The sequence below is a fragment of the Ovis aries genome, chromosome 15 (genome assembly GCF_016772045.2).
Source record: "Ovis aries strain OAR_USU_Benz2616 breed Rambouillet chromosome 15, ARS-UI_Ramb_v3.0, whole genome shotgun sequence".
Classification (NCBI taxonomy): Eukaryota; Metazoa; Chordata; class Mammalia; order Artiodactyla; family Bovidae; genus Ovis; species Ovis aries.
This window is the reverse complement of record NC_056068.1, coordinates 38288535-38310554: the sequence shown is the minus strand read 5'-3', so window position 1 is coordinate 38310554 and position 22020 is coordinate 38288535. Positions and strand designations below refer to the sequence as shown.

General features: G+C 43.5%; 1 protein-coding gene across 1 annotated transcript in view; it reads left to right on the top strand.

Annotated features, from left to right (window-relative positions):
- Positions 1 to 22020, top strand: part of SPON1 (spondin 1) — a 313267-nt gene that overhangs the window by 206517 nt on the left and 84730 nt on the right. The gene's annotated exons all lie outside the window — the stretch shown is intronic.

Below are 22020 nucleotides of genomic sequence, written 5' to 3'. Positions count from 1 at the left end.
AATTCCAAAAGTGTTTCAGAGGTTGAGATACTTGTTTCTTGTTCCCTTTCAAGAAAATTGTCATGTGAAGTATATTTACAAGGAAGAGTCTCTGACTTTTTCTTGACTACATTGCGTTAAAACACACACATACTTTGGTCTCAAGTGATTGGGGAAGAGTCCTTTGTTCTCATAGATTACTGTCTTCTGTATATAATTTTTTTTATTAAATGCGGGTTTACAAGTCAAAACAAAACCCTACACAAACTTGGTCTCATCCTACAAGCAATCCTCATATCCACCCCACAGGTGGAAAACAGATGAAATAAGCCTGTTTATTTTGTTACTTGGCTTCAATTGTTAGATACCCTGCAAGGAAATCTGTTGTTGCTGTTCATTCATTCAGTTGCGTCCAACTCTATGCAGCCCCGTGGACTGAAGCACATCAGTCTTCAATATCTCCCAGAGTTTGCTCCAACTCTATATCCATAGAGTTGGTGATGCCATCCAGCCCTCTCAATCCTCTGTTACCCTCTTCTCCTCCTGCCTAGCATCAGGGTCTTTTCCAATGAGTCGGCTTTTCGCATCAGATGGCCAAAGTATTGGAGCTTCAACATCAGTCCTTTCAATGAACATTCAGGGTTGACATCCTTTGAGACTGACTGGTTTGATTTCCTTGCAGTCCAAGGGACTCTCAAGGGTCTTCTCCAGCACCACAGTTCAAAAGCATCAGTTCTTTGGCACTCAGCCTTCTTCATGGTCCAGCTCTCACATCCATACATGACTACTGGAAAAACCATAGCTTTGACTAGACAGACCTTTGTCTGCAAAGTGATGTCTCTGCTTTTCAGTTCACTGTTTAGGTTTGTCATAGTTTTTCTTCCAAGGAGCGGTGTTTTTTAATTTCATGGCTGCAGTCACCATCCGTAGTGATTTTGGAGTCCAAGAAAATAAAGTTCTGTCACTGTTTCCATTTTTCCCCATCTATTTGCCATGAAGTGATGGGACCAGATGCCATGATCTTAGTTTTTGAGAGTTTTAAGCCAACTTCTTCACTCTTCTCTTTCATCTTCATCAAGAGGCTCTTTAGTTCCTCTTTGCTTTTTGCCATTAGGGTGGTGTCATCTGCATATCTGAGGTTACTGATATTTCTATTGACTGAACCATCATCTGCAAGAAGTCAGTAATATATGTATAAAATAAATACCTAAATAAGTCACAGTGGGAGCTGATAAAGTAATTTTTTGCCATCAGATGGTTCTCGTAGAAAAGCACTAAAGTATCAATCTGCCTGAAGCCCCCAGCCTCATTTCAAGTTATCTTAATTACACACCCCTCTTTTTCCAGTGCCTCTGTGATTGTGGCAATTGTCTGGTTCATTTTATCCCATTGCTCAACAGATTTTAATTGCAGCTGCTGCAGCAGACACCTTGAGGTACTTTTGCTATAGAGACCGTGGCAGCCTGCTAGACTGGCCCAATGATGATTAATTTCAATAACTTGAATTGCTGAGGAAGAGGGAAGCTGCTTCCATTTTAATTACATCTACAGGAGTGCAGCACTTTCACCCCAGTTCCTTGTCCTGAAACAAAAGACTTCCTGAAAGGAAGATTAAAAAATCCAAAGTGTGGTGGTCTTTACTTACAAAGATCTTTTTTTAGTCCATTGTGCCACAAGTTAGCTCTGTATTGGGAACTATTGGCAAGCCATTGGGGTTTGCAAGCAGATCAGAAGATAGAAAGCATCATTCAGTTTATTTTACTTGGGCAATTAAAATGCATTGAGCTGGTCCAAATATGAGATAGCATCTCGCCATAGTATGTGTTCTGCATAAAAGGAACTCTGACATGCACAGTGGTTTTTTTATTGTCCCACAGAGACAGAGCCAAAGACAGCCCAAGCTGTTTTCTTCTCTCTCCTTTTCCATTTGGATAAATAGCCTCTTCCAGCAAAGCTCAGCTCAGTTGCCACTTCCTCTGCCTTGCCCTGCTCTGCAGTGGAAGTGGTGGTTGGTGGTGAGGAGGTAGGGATCGAAAGAGCAGAGACTTTAGGTGAGACATGTCTGCCTGGGAATGCCAGTGCTGTGTGACTTTGAAGAAGGTACTTGGGCTCCCTGAGCCCCAGTTTCCCCATCTGCACCCTGGAGGAGAATTAACATTCTCCTAGGTAATACTTGTTATGCATATTAAATGAAATACTTTATTTAAAGCACTCAGGATGTTGCCTAGTCATAGAAGGAGCATCATGGGTATAATTTACTTTTCTTTGCACATTCAGTAACATTTTTTTAAAATATCCTGATGCTAATCGATCAACTAGTCAGAGAACAGTGATTCAAATTAAACTCTGTTCTTTCCTCCTCCCCCTGCCCAGGTGAAAATGTGATTAAATTTCGTTGTCTCTACTTCCTGTTTCAGATTCATTCCCTCCTTTTGGTCCTTACTGCTAACTGTTCTTGATTCATGCATGGTTCCTTCATGGACGAAATTAATGCAACCTTACCCCCTCCCATCTTACCACCTTCATTGCACCTCCATGAGGATTCCATGGTGATCTTTCTTGTCCTTCTCCTATAGGGTGATCAACCATCCTAGTTTGCCCAGGACTGAAGAGGTTCCCAGGATGTGGATCTTTGAGTTTTAAACTCAGGACAGTCCTGGGCAAACCAGAACAAACTGATCATCCTAAGTCTTTTACTTAAAATTTCTCCCCAGTTCCTCAAAACTTTCAAGATGAACTGAAATTAATCAGTGTGATACACAGAACTGTTTGTAATCAGCCCTGTCTTCGTCTCTACCTTCATCCTCACCACCAAGCCCTTACTCGTCACACAGACACACACTCTCTGCTTTGGCAATACTAGGCTTCTGGAGTGTCTTTCAGAGATATTTCATGTTCTGCCCCAGCCCCTTTGTTATCTTTGCCTTTGCAGTTCCTTCTATCTGGAATGTGTATTGCCCTACTCCTTTCATCTGGCCAACTCCTTCAAACCCTAATATATCACCTTCTCTTAAGAATTCTCCTCTTAGCACCTGCTTAACATAGATACTCCTCCCCCGAACTCCCATAGCATCCTGATTTTGCCTCTAAACCGATGCCTACTACACTTCACTATGTCTACCCTAACAGACTGAGAGACTCTGAGGGCAGAGACTGTCTTTATCTTTGTAACTTCAGGAGCTGACACACAGTGAGTATTCACTGAATGAATGAACAAATGAGAGGCACTCATTTGCCTCCCTATCCCCACCACTATGTGAACTCCTCAGAAGCAGAAAGAACATGTGTCTTGATTTTCTTTGATTTCTTTCTTTTTTTCCCCCAGCACTTGGTGCACATCAGGCCTTCATTCATATTTTGAATCAATGAATAAATAAATGTACAAACAAGTACATCTTTATTTAGGTTTGAGCCAGGCAATGAACGTTCATGATGAAATAGGCTTCCCTTCAGTTCAAGCCCTCCCCATCCATGTGCCCTGGACAAGGCACCAGTTGTCAGAAGTAAACCTGGCCCTGTGCTGTCCCCAGGTAGCTATCAGCTGGAAATCACTGGGGTCATGACTTCTCCTGTAGACTGGAACTCCAGAAGAAAAATGGTTTCTGTCCAAAGGCTGATTTCAGATCTAAGAAAATTCTCCACTAGATTCCCTACACAATTGAGCATATAGGCCACTAGCACATGGGGAAGAGAGCTACACCAGATGGTTTCTCCACCTCAAAGAGATGGAGTACGTGTCATTTCCACTTCTGTAATGGTTTAGTCTTTTTGGAGTTCAGCGTTAAACAGCTGGGAGCCCTTTTTGACAATGCAGATTCCACTGCCTGATGGCAGGAAGTCAGCAGGCAGGGTCCATCCATTTCCTCCAACCACCTTTCCAGCCAAAAAGCTGTAACTTTCTCCCCTATAAAAGTTTTATGGCAAGTTGAGTAGAAAGCCTAGCAGGGAATAAGACCTCAGGGGGGTGGCAGGATGGAGAATGAGAACAGATTAGAACATGAGTGATTGTCCCTGGAAATAAGTGTGGAATGGAAGATGTCCAAGGGCCTGTGGTCACACAGACCTGGGATCAAAACCTAGCTCTTCCAGTATGAGCTGAGTGACCCCAGTTAACTGGCTTCAGTTTTTTAACCTCTACAATGAGAATAATTAAACCTTGCTTGGCACCGAGTGAGTTCAGTACATGATAACTCTCTTCCCCTCTCTTGATTGCAGTGCATTTGCTAAAATGATACTTCTTGTCTGACAAAGGATTTTCTTCCTCATTTCTATTTCTTTATAATTATAAATCTCATAAGATTGTTTTAAATTAAATCAAATTTAGATTTATTCATTTGCAAAATTACTTAATTTTATGTTTTCCCCTTGTTTATGTATTTTATTGAAGTATGCTGCTGCTAAGTCGCTTCAGTCATGTTCAACAACTCTGTGCGACCCCATAGACGGCAGCCCACCAGGCTCCCCCATCCCTGGGATTCTCCAGGCAAGAACACTGGAGTGGGTTGCCATTTCCTTTTCCAATGCATGAGAGTGAAAAGTGAAAGGGAAGTCGCTCAGTCATGTCCGACTCTTAGCGACCCCATGGACTGCAGCCTGCCGGGCTCCTCCATCCATGGGATTTTCCAGGCAAGAGTACTGGAGTGGGGTGCCATTGCCTTCTCCGTTATTGAAGTATAAGTTGCTGTGCATATTATGTTACAGGTGTACAATATAGTGGTTCACAATTTTTAAATGTTATGCTTCATATATAGTTACAAAATGTTGTCTATATTCCCCATGTGGTACAGGATATCCTTGTAGCTTATTTTATATCTGATAGTTGGTTCCTGTTAATCCCCTGCTACTATATTACCCCTCCCACTTCCCTCTTCCCACTGGTAACCACTAGTTTGCTCTTTATATCTGAGCGTCTGCTTCTTTTTAGTTATAGTCACCAGTTTGTTGTAGTCTTTAGATTCCATACATAAGTGACATCATACAGTATTTGTCTCTTTCTGTCTGACTCATTTCACGTAGCATCATACGTGCATACATCCATCTTCTTTACACACATACATCTCCTGTACCCATTCATCTGGTGATGTTTCCATATCATGGCTATTGTAAATAATGCTGCTGTACACATGTTTGCTTAGGGGCACAGTCATGTCCAACTCTCTGCAATCCCGTGAACTATAGCCTGCCAGGCTCCTAGGTCCATGGAAGTTTCCAGGCAAGAATACTGGAGTGGGTTGCCATTTCCTATGCCAAGGGATCTTCCTGACCCAGGGATCGAACCCATGTCTCTTCTGTCTCCTGTATTGGCAGGCAGATTCTTTACCACTGAGCCATCTGGGAAGCCCAACATAAACATTGGAGTACTTATATCTTTTCAAATTACTGTTTTCGTGTCTTTTGGATATATACCCAGAAGTAGAATTGCTGAATCATGTAGTGGTCTATATTTAGTTTTTTGGACAAACCCCTATACTATTTTCCACAGTGGCTATACCAATTTACATTCCCACCAACAGTGTAGAAGGGTTCCCTTTTCTCCTTATCCTCACCAACATTCATTATTTCTGTTCTTTTTGGTGAGAGGCATTCTGACAGATGTAGGGCGGCATCTCTTTGTGGTTTTGATTTGCATTTCCCTCGACTAGCAATGTTAAGCGTCTTTCCATGTGTCTGTTGGCTATGTGCTTGTCCTTTTTGGGAAAATGTATATTCAGTTCTTCTGCCCATTTTTAAATCAGGTTACCTGGTTTTTGATGTTGAGTTATATAAGCTGTTTACATATGTTGGATATTAGCCCCTGATAGGTTATTATCATTTGCAAATATTTTCTCCCACTCAGTAGGTTATCTTTTCATTTTGTGGATGGTTTCCTTTGCTGAGCAAAACCTTTTAAGTTTAATTAGGTCCTATTTGTTTATTTTTTGCTTTTATTTCCTTTGCTTTAGGAGATGGATCCAAAAAATACTGCTGTGATTTTTGTCAAAGAGTGCCCTGCCTGTGTTTTCCTCTAGGAGCTTTCTCATATCTGGTCTTACATTTAGGTCTTTAATCCACAAAATTACTTGCTTTCAAACAGAAGGGCAATGGTGTGTTGAACAGGATAAAATTAGAACTTTCAAGAGACATCTGGGAAATGGAGTGCTTCTGTCCATGAACCGACCATGAACGCTAAACGATAGTGCTTTGTTAGTTGCTGTGGGTCTCTGGAAGGGTCTAGAAACACCTGTGTTCTGCTTTGACTCCCATACTTGCTCTCCTGTCTCCCTTTTCTATACCCCTTGTTGTCTGTCCCTTATTTCCATACACTTGTTTGCCATAGTTATTCATTCACATTCCAAGTTCACTAATCCTTTAAAATCACATTTAAGTAGGCATGTGTGAGGGGAAGCTTACTCACTTTCAAGCCAAAAATCTTCCCACAGGGAGCTGTAGAAGACAGCTCAGCAAGACTAAATCAGAAAGGACTTCAGAATGCGAGGCCCAAATTCTAATCCCCGCCTCTTCATCCTTATACATGATCAACGCTAATCAGACATTAGGTATAACCTCTAAACACTGGTGACTTAGTCCAAGTGTTCATTCAGTGCTAGAAAGCACTGCTTCGCGTTCGTAGTAGTCAGTCACCCGACTTCTGCTTGCAAGCCTCCAGTGTCGAGGGCCTCATTTTTCTGCTCTGACATGCGCAGTTGTGCAGTGTGGGTTCTGTACACAAGAACCCAACTGAGGGTAGAAATGGGGGCCAAAATCCAGTCTCCTCTCTGCTTGTCAAGCTAAATGTCCCCAAAGGGCTCCCTTTTTCTAACCTGACCATCCATAGAGGACTTCTTTCCTACTTTTCGCAAAGTTGTCATCTAGACTAGCAGTGACCCACCAGGTCAACACCCTCCAGGGCTCTTAGAAGAGGTACCGCTGACTAAAGAGTAGAAGGGGCTTCATCTTCAAGGTGTCATTTCAGATGCCAAGTGGGGAGTAAAACTTTGTGTCCTTTGGCTCCTCTTGGCAAGGGCCAAGTCCACAAACAAGTCCAAGTGGGCATAGATCAGCAATTAGTCAGCATCCAAACTAACATTTCAGTACGGGAAGATCATGACAAAATAAACAAGGACCTATGGCAGCAAGCTATGCTTGATCATTTATCAAATTGCAAAATCTTATCCATGGCTGTGAAATGGCTTAATGGTTAGGAAAATGTACTAATAATTTTATTAGGCAGCAATTAAACTTAAATTCCTTTTAACTATATTTGATGTCATCCTTTTTCTGGGCCCATTAGAGTAACATTAAGGTGTTTGTGCAGATAGCTCAGTCATTTCAAATTACTTTCCTGTCTAATGTGGGAGCCTTTAATAGCATACTCTTAGGTTGAATTCAATTTTGGAGACACCAGGCATGCTAATTAGATCGTCTCAGTATTCCTTGCAGAAGGAGCCGAAGAAGAGCTATTTTTCCCCTCTCCTGCTTAGCAATGTTCGTGGAACACAGCTTTCTGTGCAATTAGAGGTATAGACCCTTTACTGCACAAAAAGTCTCACTTGAACCGTTAAGTATTGCTAGCAGACAAAATGTCTGGTTAATATGACACCATCGTTGAAATGTTTTTAAGATCTAATTAGAGCCAGTAAGTTTTCTCTCTTATTATCCTGAGTATCATAGTTAGTGGTTGCTCTGCCCCAGTCCTCTAACTTTAGAGTTAAAAGAAGGGTAGTGAGGAGGAATGAACATTTATTATACTATTGAATGACTATTGAATGAATGTATTAGACATCTGCTAAGTTCTGGGTAAGGCATTAATGCCTATAACAGTCCTGTGAGCAGTGGCTTATTATCTCCCCTACAGATGGGGAAACTTTGGCTCAGAGAGGGTAAGTAAAGCACCCAAGGTCACCCAGCTGCCAAGTTGTGGAGTTGGGATTTCAACTGTCAGCCTCTTTTCTCCACTTACTGGTTTGGGGAACTTGAACACTCTGATCCTCAGAGTCCTCAACTATACACAGGGATCATAATAATATTTACCTGCTCACAGTTCATTGTGTGGATCAAACACAGTAATGAATGTAATTGGTGCTTACAGAAGATGACATGCTCTACAGGAGGGATAGGCAATGTCCCCTGATGTTGCCACATGAGGCCTCAGGTGGAATCTGCATAACTTCTGGGGCTCTGAAACCACATACCTGCTGCCCTCAGAAGGTCAGAGAGAGCATACTTAAGCCTTAACTCAAGACAAATTAGATCCAACAGAAGACAATACCATGAAAAGGAGTTGTTTACAGTTCCAAAGGTGATTCAGTGGCTCTGTAACTCTTGAGGTGATCCCGTTTCCCCCTCTGTAAACAGGGAGTGTGCAGGCTCATTGGTGAATTAGATGAGATGGTGTTGCATGAAGCATTAAATCCATTGCCCAGAACTGAAACACTCAACAAGATAATGATTTCATTTCCCAGTCAGGTCAACCCATCTTAATCCCTGGCAATCTCCCACCTATGTCACCCCTACTCACTTACAGATTCCCTCTTCCAAGTCTCTTTCCTCACTGATCTATCAACCTAAATTCTTTCTCCAAATAGTCATTGAACTTGGCATCATTCTCCCAATGTACAGCTATTACAATCATGATTTCAGTTACCATTTGTCCAGGCTCCTTGTGATGCTATCATCATTTTCTCTGTTGCCATGATAAATGTTACTAATAACCCCTGCCTCAGATCCTTTGTGGAATGAGGCAAGAGATTAATTTATTAATTGATAGATTAATGACTCATAACTGTTCCAATCATCATTAATTGCTATTACCTTGGAAGCATCAATGGTTGAGTGATTGAGAGCTAGGCTCAAGGATTGCTTCTTCCTCTCATGAGAAATATGAGAGTTCTCACCAGCGAGGTAGGGTGACATCATCTTGTGAGTACAGGTGTGTTAAGGCTGTCATGGTGCAAACCACAGCTGCACTGACCCATTCCTTTGTGTTCCCTGGCTCTGAGCAGGCTTTCCCCAAAACTACTGTGATTCAGAGTTACACACCAGCCCTGCTCTTCTGGCACCTCTCTCACCCCAAGACCACCCTCTACCCAGGACATCCTGAGAGCCAGCCAGGCAAGTTAAGAAAACAATGGGACTGTTTGTCCTGACATCCTCTGGGGTCTCTGCAAGCTCTGGTCCATGTAGCACGTGGCTGCAATCTTGTCACCCATCTTTGAGAGGGCCACCCATCCTCCAGCACTCAGGGCCCATGGAGGATAAGAGTTCCAGATGCTCAAATCGGCAGGAGGGCACACCAGGGAGAGCCCAGACCCTCCACCAGCCCACTCCATCCCACCCGCATTCATAGCCAGATCTCATATGTGAGAAAGGGAATCCTTGAAGAGTCATCCAAATCTCCCACAATTCTCTTAGCCCTGAGGCATTTCCACTTTGACATAAGAGTGATGCCAATGCAGAGAACACACTTTGACTGAATTATTCCCATCAAGCAAACATAGTATCACACACTCTCTTTGTCACGGGGTCTGCCTGGAACCCCCACTTGGTCAGTGATCATTTTCTCTTAGATATTGTTGCCATTGTTCCTTGCTATTGATTGCAGAGTTAAGCTGTCAGTTTTGCTCATGGCATATCAGCCTCTATCATCCAGCATCTGTATGAACTGTTTTTGCTCCCTTTGCTCTCATTTGGGCAAGTTCTGTGCCACCACCTCTTTCTCTTAAAGAGTATTTCTCCGACAGACTTGGCTGATCTCATAATTTACCTATGAATCTTACAACAGATCAGGGGCTTAGTTAGGGGCTTGTTCAGAGTTCTCTTCTGGGTTTGAGTCTAGCGTTCTGCTGCTTCTGATTTAACTGTCTGCAGTGCTTAGAGCTTTGGTCTTTATGAATCCCGTTCATTCTTCCTTGGGTGATATTTCATTGGTGATGGTGTCAAGGCAGTCATGCTAATGGATACTGCCTTCCTAGAACAATGTCTGTGGAAGCCTGTGTGTGTTTCGGTGGTGGGCACTACACACAGGAGCATGTGCTGTACAGACCCATCTGTAAGGAGATGTGTTTTGTGACCTGTCCATCACAGACATCAGGATTCTGACCACTCAGTGAGGAATTTAACAGCCCTTACAACAGAGAGGGTAACAACAGCAGTGGTGTTGGAAAAACCTGAAACTATAAGGCAGAATGAATTATATTCAGTTTAACAAAGAGATTAAAATGTATACAGTCACCACAAATAGCATACAGTAATCACTACAAAAAGAAGTTGGATTAAATGTCTGTCTCTCCAAAACAGGGCACTGGGCAAGCCCTTGGCCGAGGCCAGCCAGGAAGAGCCGTCCTGGGCCTCCCCAGCCCACCTCTGTCCTGGTGGTGGTTCTGTGGTCTCTGCTGACCCACATCTGGACTTGGACTGATCAACGCCCTTTCCTATCAGACCACTTCCTTAGTTAGGAGCTGAGGTTCACATGGCAAAGCATTCTTGTTTTTTTATACCAGTCCAATTGATTTGATACGACAGCAGGAAGACCAGGGAGTTTTCAGTGCCCGATTTTGCACTTGATCTGATAGTCAACAAAGATTATTAAGCTGGGGAATAAATCCTAATAAGAATATGTACCTCTCCAGGTTGTATGAGGATCAAATGAAATAATACATGCAAAATGAGTTTGAAAAGTGTATTCTTTCTCTCTGATTGTTATTATTACTTCTTTCTTCAAGGAGCTCTCCCCTATTTAGTGATTCCTGGCTTGTTCTTTGGACTCCCCTTCAGAAAGGCAAGCCAGACACATGTGACAAGTTAAACAGGCATAGAAGATATTTTTGTCTGTTTAAGCCAACAACAGTAAGCACATCACAAGACAGTATGTGATTAATTGCCAAGTGAATTGTGAAAAGAATAATTGCCAGAAAAATATGAACCAGGGAGGGTTGGGCTCTAGCTGGTGGGGGAAGGGTAGAATGAGGCTTTAGCAAGGCTGTGGAGAATACTAGAGTTTTCTTCTGGGTCTTGGAGGACAGATGGGATTGGGCTGGTAGGTTGGGAGATGGGGGGAAACATTCCAGGAATGGAGTTATATAGCAATGCATGGACAGATAGGCAATGGGGTATTCAGGGAAAGTTGGGGGTGGGGGCCAGTAGGAAGAGCAGAGCATGGATGTAGTGAGAAATTGTGAATGATATTTGTTCTAACCCTATGCCTTTAAACAAGCCCTACATACCTATGCCACATGCTCTAACTGAAAAGCAAGCTCCAATCCTGGCCATGTCTTTTGCCCATCACCCCCTCCCTCTCACTGCCTCCCTGCCCTTTGCCATCCCAACTCAGCTAGACTCCTAACCTTGCTTGCATTTTCACCCCTACTCAGACCCTGAGAACTTGATTCTAATGTTTGACCTCAGAGGTTCATTTCTCAATTCCAACTCAAGCCTATGGAATCAAAGCTAACACTTTTGTGGGCCTTTGTGGGCATATGGGTGCTTGAGATGAGAAGGTCCAACATTGCATCGCTCGTAAATGGCAGAGTCAGGATCTGAATCCCAAGCTGTCTGACCCCGTAGCATGATCCCTAACCACTAGGCAGACAATACAGCCCCTTATTGTCTAACCCACCCCATTGGTTCTTTCCTCTTTGGTTACCCCTGGATAGGGTGTTTTACTCTAGTCAACCCTTAGAAGCTTAGACACTGTCACACACTCCATCCTGCAGCAAACCTGGGGGATGACAGCAAAACAGGGAGGTGATGCAGGGATGATTGGTGGGGCAGTCAGGTTAGATCCAGAAGACTTCAACAGCATTCCTTATATTTGACCCTATTGACAGAGGGAGCCAGTGAAGGTTTCAAGATGGTTATAATCATGAGGAACAATATGATCAAAGGGCTTCCCAGGTGGCTCAATGGTAAAGAATCAACCTGTCATGCAGGAGACGTGGGTTCAATCCCTGGGTCAGGAGATCCCCTGGAGGAGGAAATGGTAACCCAGTCCAGTATTCTTGCCTGGAGAATCCCTTGGACAGAGGAGCCTGGAGGGCTACAGTCCATGGGGTCGCAAAGAATCAGACACGACTTAGCGATTGAACAACAACAATATGATCAAAAGCCACATTTTCGGAAGGTGAATTTTGGCATACAGTTCAGGACAATCTTCCCTTTTCCATCTTGGACGGTGGAGAAGTTTCAGGCAAAGGGTACACTTTGCAGCTAATTTTGTGGTTCAGGGCAAGGCAACAAGGGTCTGAATTAAGGTAACAGTGATGGAAATAGAATATGATCATAAGGAACTCTTTATCTGTGAGTTCACTGTGAAAATAAACTCATTTCACTGTGAAATAAAATACATTTGTTCTGAAATAGATGTTGTCAAAGAGTATTATCTATCTGTAAAGAATCCGTTTACGGCTTCATAGATCTTTGGGGCCCAGAATACATCAGGTGCTTCATTGTTCTTGGATGGTGTTCTTGAAACCAGTGGAGGCAGCATGATTTGGAGGGAAGCTTCAGGCACTAAGCTTCTGGGCTCTGCCCAGAAGTCAGACAGGCCTGTGTTCAAACAGTGGCTCTGTCACCAAAGTTAACCACATGGTCTTGGAAGAGTATTGAGTCTCTCTGAACCTGTCTCCTCATCTGCCAAATAGGGATAATAATGTCTGCCTCTCAGGGTTATTGTGAAGATTAAAGAAGACAGTGGATAGAAAGGCTATGATTAGCACAGAATAAATGTCAGTTTTTGTACCATCATTTCTTATCCAAACATCTCATTAAAAGCCCTGCATAATCACCCATAAAATCTTGTTTGAAATAAAAGTGATTGAGTTCAACCAACCCTTTGGAAAGCAATTTGGCTTCCCAGATGCTTTCCACTGTGTATTAAGACACATAAAAATGTTCAGCTCCTTTGACCCAGTTGTTCCACTTCTCAGAATCTATTCTTAGGAAATTGTCCTCGATACGGGAAGAGCATCATCGTGCACAAAAATTCGCCACATGGGTAGCTAATAGTGAAAAATTAGAAGCAAACGGGACATCCAGAAGTGGATGATTTTGCAGTCAGCTCATGCCTGAAATATGCTTTATTACATCAGTATTCAATACAGAGCTCAGAACAGTGTTTTTAAAAAGAGTCAAGTCCATCCAGGATCAAATATATTCCTCTCTTCATTTCATTAGCCAGGCCCTCTCCTCTACAGGGCTTCCCTCCAGCCCACAGACCAACAATTCTGTCACCTCTTCTCTTAGAGTCTGCATCTGAGCACATGGGGGCTTCATGCCAGAGCCCACCACATAGCCTTAAGCTTCTCACCCAGCTGCCTCAGCCTCTCAGCTCTTTGCCTCAGAAACACAGAAGTTCTCTCCACTGCAGACTGGTATCCTTGGGCTCAGCTCTCTTTGCATCGCCCATGGCTACCTTAGAAATGTGTCTTCCTTTTCCCTGCCCCCACCTCACATCCCTACTGTGGTCCCACTTCCAACTTGCCCCATTTCCAACACAGTTTGTTGTGTCCTTCTAAGCTAAAGTATTTTCTCAGGTGTTCAAAATTTGTTCATCCAAATAAACTTAATGATGGGTTGGGAGGAGACAAGGACTTAGATGTTAAAGGTTATTTAAAAACCCACAAACACTCGAATCTGAGTCTCAGAGCCTTGATTGCTTTGTGAAATCCTTCAAGAGAGGACTGGAACTGTAAGAGACCACATCATTTCTAAGTTAGCATCCACGTTAGAAACACAGACATTTCACTGGTTAAAAAGGAGAAAAGTTTAGTACGTTCTCTTGTTCTGCCTCCATCCTGTGAGCGGGAACGTCATTTGATCACGACTAGGAGGGAGAGCATTTGGTTCCTCTTCAGTTTGTAGAGTTATGTGCGTTTTGCAATTTCTTAACTTTTTGGCAGACACCAGGGAGCTTTTGGCTTCAGGGCTTTCAACTCTAAGGATAATTTCACAGCTGGGCTTTTCCTGATAGCTCCCACATCTGGACTCTGAGCATCCCCCATCCAGCATATGGTGAGACCCACCCCCACCACCCCACCCCACCCCCGCCTGCATGAACCTCCTAGCAGAGCACAGAACAAGCTGTGCCCAGTCCTGTCCTGGCCTCACTCCCATCAGCCTTGAGCGCAGACCTCTTTCCTTTGCGGTACAAATTATGGGCATTTTTTTTTTTTAAGTAAATAGGGTAGTAACCTCTTTTTAATGTTGTTTTCCTGCTTGAATCAATATTTCAACTCCATACTTACTCAGCATCTACTGTGTGGGAATATGTCCTGAGCTCTAGAGATAGGAAGACAGCTCATGTGAGTCTGTCTGGCCTGTCCTCCTTCTTTCCTTCCTTGGGCGTTGTTTAATTAATGGTGAAAAACAAAAAGGAAAGAAACACAATCCCACCACTTTGTATATATTAAAAAAAAAAAAAAAGAAAAGAACTTCTCTTCTTTCCCATCCTACCTTCTAAACCCCAGAAGTGGTCATGGGGGTCCACTAACCTTAATGGATTAGTGTATTATATCCTTCCCAACTTTTCCTTAAACGTAATGCAAATACAGCTGTCTATCCATCTGTATACCCAGACATTTCCTGGAGAAATAGAAACTTATTAGTCCTCTCAATTTTCTTATTTTACTTAATAGATTATTATTAAGTAAACCTACCTCATTATTTTTAATAGCTGATTAGTATTCCATTCAATGGAAGGTCCATACTTTATTCAAACATTCCCTGATTGGTAGACATTTTGGTTGTTTTCAGTTTTTGTGCTGTTGTTATAAACAATTATGTGGTAAACATCTACAAGTATACACACACACACACACACACACACACACACACACACACAAGTAAGCTTACATAGCTGTGTTATCATTTATTTATGATTCCCAAAAGCAGTACTAGTGAGTCAGTGTGTGTATCTTCTTCAATTGTAATAGGCATTACCAAGTTGCTTCCCACATATTACACACATTCGTGCACCAGCCAGCCACAGCTGATGCCCTTCTTCCTCACCAGTGCTCTAGGTTCCTGTCTTTTTTTTTTTCTTTTACTGTTTGTTGCTGGTCTTGTAGACAAAGCTATTACTATTTTAATTCACATGCCCCTGACTCATCAAAATGTTGAGTGTCTCATACTTCTGTATGTTTATTGGCCATTAGCACTTATTTTTTAATTACTCCTCCACGGGCTTTGTTATTAATGGCACTGTTAATTCTGACTCATTGCAGGCCAGCTAAGAAGCCAGCACCATGCTAGACCCCTGACATGCTTTGTTGTATTTAATCCAATAACCCGGGCATGAGGGGAGCGCCCTGCACAATGTGTGAACGGTCAGGCACATTGTGCTCCTCCTGAACCTCCAGGATAGAGTACACACATTGTGAAATAATAAATGGAATGGAAGAGACAGCAAGGGCTGAATAACTTTTTGGCTCCAGGAAAGTCTTCCAGGGTCAGTTAGCATCCAATTCACTCTTTCAAATAGTCCTGAGCCAAGAGATGCCAAATCAAAGCAAAAATCTATCAAGAGAATTCTGATTTAAAACTTAAGGAAACGGCCTCTACATATTTTTAGAACAGCGCAGAAAAGGATACATCTGTGACTCAAAACAGCTGGAAATCTTTTTTGCCAAAAATTGTGCTGATTATGAAAGCCATAATGGTCAGACAAGAGGCAGTCAAGATGCAAGCTGTCCTGTATTTTTCATACATTCAGCTTTTGAATAACCTTCACTTTGGTACATTAAATACTGACCCCTCTAAACTGCCTTTTGAACATCAAATGCCAGCCAGCTACACAGTTTATACAGCAGTGTTTGTACCATTATTTGAGGATTTCATTATATCTTGCCCTTATTGGCTTAATAAACACTGGGAAACCAAAAGAACAAAAATAATAAGCAGTGAGGGTCTTATAAGCACATGTTATACTTGAGAAAATAGAAGACTTTATGAGGCGTGCTGAAAGCAGAGGAACATGAGTATCAGAAGTCACTGGACTTAAGCCAGGAAACCATGTGTTTAGTTGTGAAGATGAACAACAAAATTAAAGAACATGTGTTGAAAATGTTAGCAGCGAACTGTGGGTAAAAGACAAGGTATCATTAGGGAGTTATACATTTCTTTTAGTTAACCGGAAATGGAGCCTTCTCCTACTTGGGACCTGGTAGGTAGCGATGCGGATAAAGTGTTAGCAGCAAACTGAGGGTAGAAAACAATGTGTCATTAGGAAGTTGAAATATTATTATTTGGCCGGAAGTGGGAGGGGTGGGTAGTTGCTGAAGATGGAATCCTCTCTTACTGGGGCTCTGCTAGGACAGGGTCTCTCACATTCAAACCCTGTCCCAGTGCCTTCCTTGCCCAAAATAGATGGCTCATAGGATGTCGGTTGCAGGGTCAACATTTTAAGGACCTCCTTGTGTACAGGAGGAAGGTATGTCTTCTGTTCCCTACATAGAAAGGGAAGCAAGAAAGAAAGGACCCCAGAGGCTGCTCTGTTGCTCTGCCTTATGATGGGCCAGCAGCTCAAGGTGGCACAGAGGACTCGAGCAGAAAGGGTGACAGTAAAGGCCTTTCATCAGACCTTTGTCCAGGCATTCTCCAGCACTGCATCCCTTCCTCCAAATCACATAGACAGCTGATGAAAGTCAGGCAAACAAGACCCTGCCAGGACAGGTGCCCTAAGGACAAAGACAGGACCTGGGAGAGAGGTGCTTCTCATCAGAGGATGCAGTGTTTGGATAGTGGGTGGGACTGGATGCCCCAAAGGAAGGAGACCCAGCATCAAGATCAAGGCCAGAAATCCAAGTCAAAGGATAAATTGAAAATTCATAGTCAAGGTAAAAAATCAAACCAGAGATGCTGGTGATGAAGAATATTCAAATAGATGAACCTTAAGGAATTCACAAAGTAGACTAAAGGCATCCAAATCAATGCCCACCGACTCACTAGGGGAATTTGAAGAAACTGAAGTGAAATGCCAATAGCCACTAAACAAAAACCAGATAAATGACAACATGGAAAACAAAGTCTAAACTTGTGCCCCAGCAGAGTAAGTCTCTGGACTGTTGGCTCCAAAAAAAGAGTAGTGAAGCCAAATTCTGGACACAGTTGAGGTCAGACACTGGCGAAGAATTTCAATGGTGCCAGTGCTACAAGCACTAAGAGTCCCTTGGACTGCAAGGAGATCCACCCAGTCCATCCCAAAGGAAATCAGTCCTGAATATTCATTCGAAGGACTGATGCTAAAGCTGAAACGCTAATACTTTGGCCACCTCATGCAAAGAACTGGCTCATTGGAAAAGACCCTGATGCTGGGAAAGATTGAAGGCGGGACAAGAAGGGGACACCAGAGGATGAGATGGCTGGATGGCATCATCAACACGATGGACATGAGTTTGAGTAAGCTCCAGGAATTGGTGATAGACAGGGAAGCCTGGCATGCTGCAGTCCATGGGGTCACAAGGAGTTGGACATGACTGAGCAGCTGAACGGAACTGAGTGCTACAAGCATAGAAGAAAAGTAGTGTCAACAATACGTGAAGTCACAAACAAGGCAAGGGCAGGGGGACCCTGAAATTCCAAGACTGCAGACAGGAGTGCTGGCAATAAGGCCTAGGAAATGATCAGGATGGTTCCGCAAGGATGGGGTCTACTTAGAAGGGCTTAGTGTCACTGCCATTGCCACACCACCCCAACCTTAAAGACATCACACTCTGAACTTCATCAGCAATAGCTTGTGAACATGCGCAAGGCCCAGGAGGCATTGGGGCAAGAATACTTACGTGCATGCCTACATACATACATGTCATCCTGCTCCAGGACTTCTGAGGCTAGTGGTGGTATTGTTTAGTCACTAAACAATGTCTGACTCTCTTGCAATCCATGGACTGTAGCCTGCCGGGCTCCTGTGTCCTTGGGATTTCCTAGGCAAGAATACTGAGGTGGGTTGCCATTTCCTTCTCCAGGGGATCTTCCCAGTCTAGGGATTAAACCTGCATCTCCTGCATTGGCAGGCAAATTCTTTACCGCTGAGCCACCAGGGAAACGCTGCTAGCGCCTACCACATTGCTTACTTATTTAGCTCAGCCCACAGTCCTAGTTTTATACCTAACTGTGGAGAGCAGTGAAAACCATTGTAGGTGTGAAAGGAGAAAATGAGCTCTCAGTTCTGCTTCCTGAAAGCACACTTCTTTTTCTCAATCAACCCCACTGGGTGAGCAGTACAGAGTGGAGGCTTTTACAATAAGGCCTTTTCACTGCACAAGCCTAGGCCCTGCTTGTCTCAGAAATAGAAGGGATGGTGATTCATTTCATGTTACGTGGCCTTAATGCTTACTCTAAGTGAACTGACATTTGGTGTGTCTTGTCCCCAAAAGGCTGCTCCTTGAGATGCTTGGGAAGGAGGGTGCTCTCCCACCCCCTGCTGGTCTTTGTTAGGCGAGCAGAGCAGAGTGGGACACTCTCTCCAAAGCATGGGGAGGGATGGTGTCTGGAAGCCCTGAGGGAGTGCTGGTTAGGGATCTGCTCTCAGATTTTTCTCGTAAGAATAAGCTGTGTGTTATCTCAAACCCTAGAAGAAGAGACAGAGGATATTGGTCTGTCTATATGCTGTGTACTGTGCTAAATTGCTTCAGTCATGTCCGACTCTTTGCGATCCTAAGGACCACAGCCTGCCAGGCTCCTCTGTCCCTGGGATTCTCCAGACAAGAATACTTGAGTGGGTTGCCGTGCTCTCTTCCAGGGGTTCTTCCCGACCAAGGGATCTAGCCCGCATCTCTTTCATCTCTTGCACTAGGGTTTTTTTACCACTAGCACCATCTTGGAGGCCCCCATCTATATGAGAAGGTGGTAAATAGGGGGAATGCATGTCCAGAATCTCATTGCTACTCAGGCAATGTCCTCAAATAAGAATCTACTGGGTGAAATTATTTCAGCTGGGTGAAATAATTCAAGGTATCTGTCCTAAACTGGGTACCACTGGGGTTTCCTACCACATCCCTATCCTGATGGAAAACTGTTCCTTTTTCTTCCTGGTGAGGAGATTCTAAAATATCCCATTGATCTGTCCCGTCCTCTCTGATACTCAAGGAGGCCCACAGCAGGGCGGCCCAGACTGTGAGGTCTTGTTCATCACAGGATCTCCTCAGAGGATTCCCACAAAAAGTCTTTGACAGCAGTGGCCATTAGTGGCTTTCCAAATTTCCTGCTTACCTAAGTGGTGCTCCGGTTAAGACTCAAAGCAGTGCTTCCAAAAGACATCAGTTTACAAAAGGAACCCTGCTGAGCTTCTATTGAAGCTGAGTTACTGCAGAGCCTGCCCAAGGAACCTCCTTGAGAAAGTTCTTCAGGCCTATTGAGATCACTCAAGAACAAGCTTCTATATGCAGCCCCCTCTGAGCCCCCTCATCCCGCTGCCCAGCACAGGTCAGTGGTTCTAGCCCTTTGGGTTAAGGACAAATTTCACCTGCCTCCAGTCTGCGTCTCCCCACCCACCCCTCACTGCTGCTGCTGCTGCTAAGTCACTTCAGTCATATCCGACTCTGTGATCCTATGGACCATCGCCCGCCAAGCTCCTCTGACCGGATCTCCAGGTGAGAATACTGGAGTAGGTTGCCATGCCCTCCTCCAGGGGATCTTCCCGACCCAGGGATCAACCCACATCTCTTATGTCTCCTGCTTTGACAGGTGAGTTCTTCACCATTAGTGTCACCTGGGAAGCCTTAAGCCCACCCCTCACTGGTGAGGCAGAATATGCCTAGGAAACCTTCCCATTGGTAGCTGAACTCTAGGGTATTTAGCAAAAGCTCTGGATCCCTCTTCATGTGGGTACTGATGAATCGTATACCATTGGGCTTTAACAGTAATCTGACAGTCCCCAGTATCCTTCAGCTAACGTGAGAGATGCCAATTAAACTTCAATGGCAAATGTCAGCCACTAAAAGTTTAAAGTTTAGGGCCAGCTCAAAGCTTCAAGATAGATTTCCAAGGGGAAACACCCACAGCCAACCTTGTAGAAAACTGCTAAAGAGCAGTGGGAAAGGAGGAGAATCCCGGTCTATTCCACAGACGCAGGGACTGCCTCAGGCAGCACAATAAGTGTACACAATTTACTCACTCACTCCGTTCATTACAAGATACCAATTGCAAAGATATCTATTTTGTCTTCTTTTCTCCTCTGGTAAGCTAATTACATCATAATTAAATTAGCTTCCAAGTGAGTTAGTTGTTATCAAACTGAAAGTAAAAGCATTCTTCTAAAAATTATTTAGAGTGAAATATTGGCTCCAGTGATAATTCCAGATTGATAACTATTTTTTCTTTTATTAATGTAGGTGTTATTTTAGAGGGAAATCCTGTGTTTAAAGACACTCCTAAAATAAATACTTATTCTCCCTTTAGTGAATGACAGGGAGAAGGCAATGGCACCCCACTCCAGTACTCCTGCCTGGAAAATCCCATGGACGGAGGAGCCTGGTGGGCTGCAGTCCATGGGGTCGCTGAGGGTCGGACACGACTGAGCAACTTCACTTTCACTTTTCACTTTCATGCATTGGAGAAGGAAATGGCAACCCACTCCAGTGTTCTTGCCTGGAGAATCCCAGGGACGGCAGAGCCTGGTGGGCTGCCATCATGGGGTCACACAGAGTCGTACACAACTGAAGCGGCTTAGCAGCAGCAGCAGCAGTGAATGACAAAAGACAGGAAAGCATGTTTGAATCCTTGAAAACACTAGAGGGCACAGTCTACGTGAAATGTTTACATCATGGCCCTTGTCAGCCAAGGCACTGAGGCATTGAAATGTCTTCCGTGGTGAACGAGAGGGGTGGAGATTAATGATGCTTGCTCTACGTGTTGTCATTTGACTTAGCTGCTTCACCACATGCTGCTGCTAAGTAGCTAGAAAAAATGCTTTCCTCTAAAGTATGTACTCTGCCCTCTTTAAAATGACGCAGATATAAAAATTTATATTCAAGTGCTAAATTACGCTTCTAATAGATGCCGTACAAAGTTCAAAAACTGGCTGTTTCTGATCAATCAGCTTGGCAGAGCACTTAATGAAGTCATTTCTATTTGATCACAAGTAAGTCTGAAGATACCTTGTGATAAAAATGTCAGACTTTCAGCTCTCTAATGAGATGAAAGTTATTTATGAGTTAAAAGACTATGGGCTATTAATAGTGAAGACAAAAGTGAGTGGAAAAAGCCTGAAGTCAAAGGACAAAAGCAGGAATCATTAAAGATAATACAGCCCAAGCCCACAATCAAACACACTGTGATACCATGGGTTTCTTCATAGTGCAGGTCAATCAGTTCATGATTATAATGCTTTGTGGTTGAGGGTGAGACCTCAGGCCCACACTTGGGCCCCAGAACAAGAGCACAGATTACAAGATCAGAGAACAGTCTTGGGCATAAAAATAACTTGCAGGTTTTAGCAGGCTCTGAAGTCAGAGTCAATGGCATACAGAGGCAGTAGAAAGGCCAGTGTGAGTGTGACCAGCATTGAAGAATGTTACCCAGAAGAAGGATTTAAGGATTTGGGTTGATTTTTTGGTTGGTTGGTTGGTTTTTGGCTGCAACATCCATGTAGGATTCAGGATCTTTGTTCCCTGACCAGGGATCAAACTGGTGCCCCCTACGTTGAGAGCGCAGTCTCCCTTTGTGGGGATAGGTGACATTTTCTCCAAACTAACATCACAAGGCTCCTAGCCTTCCAATTCTGCTTAAAAATGGAGTTTAAGCAATTGTTTAATTAACTTCCCATGCCACCCTGCAGAAAACTAGAATGATGACAGGAGCATCCCTGCATGGGTGAAGGTCAGACTCTAAAATTGGTGCATAAAGTAAAAAAATCACACATAGTCATAATTGTCCTTAAAGTCCCTGAAATCACCTATTAAGTACAGAATATGTGGTTTTATGTGTATGACCTTGAGTTCTTGAGCACATTCAAGTTTGAAAATCACTGAGCTGAGTGGAAGGAAGGAAAGTAAAAATGCAGATGACTGGGTTTAAAAACCTCTTGGCTTTAGACAGCTCTCACTTTGAAGCTGGAACCACAGGTGGATC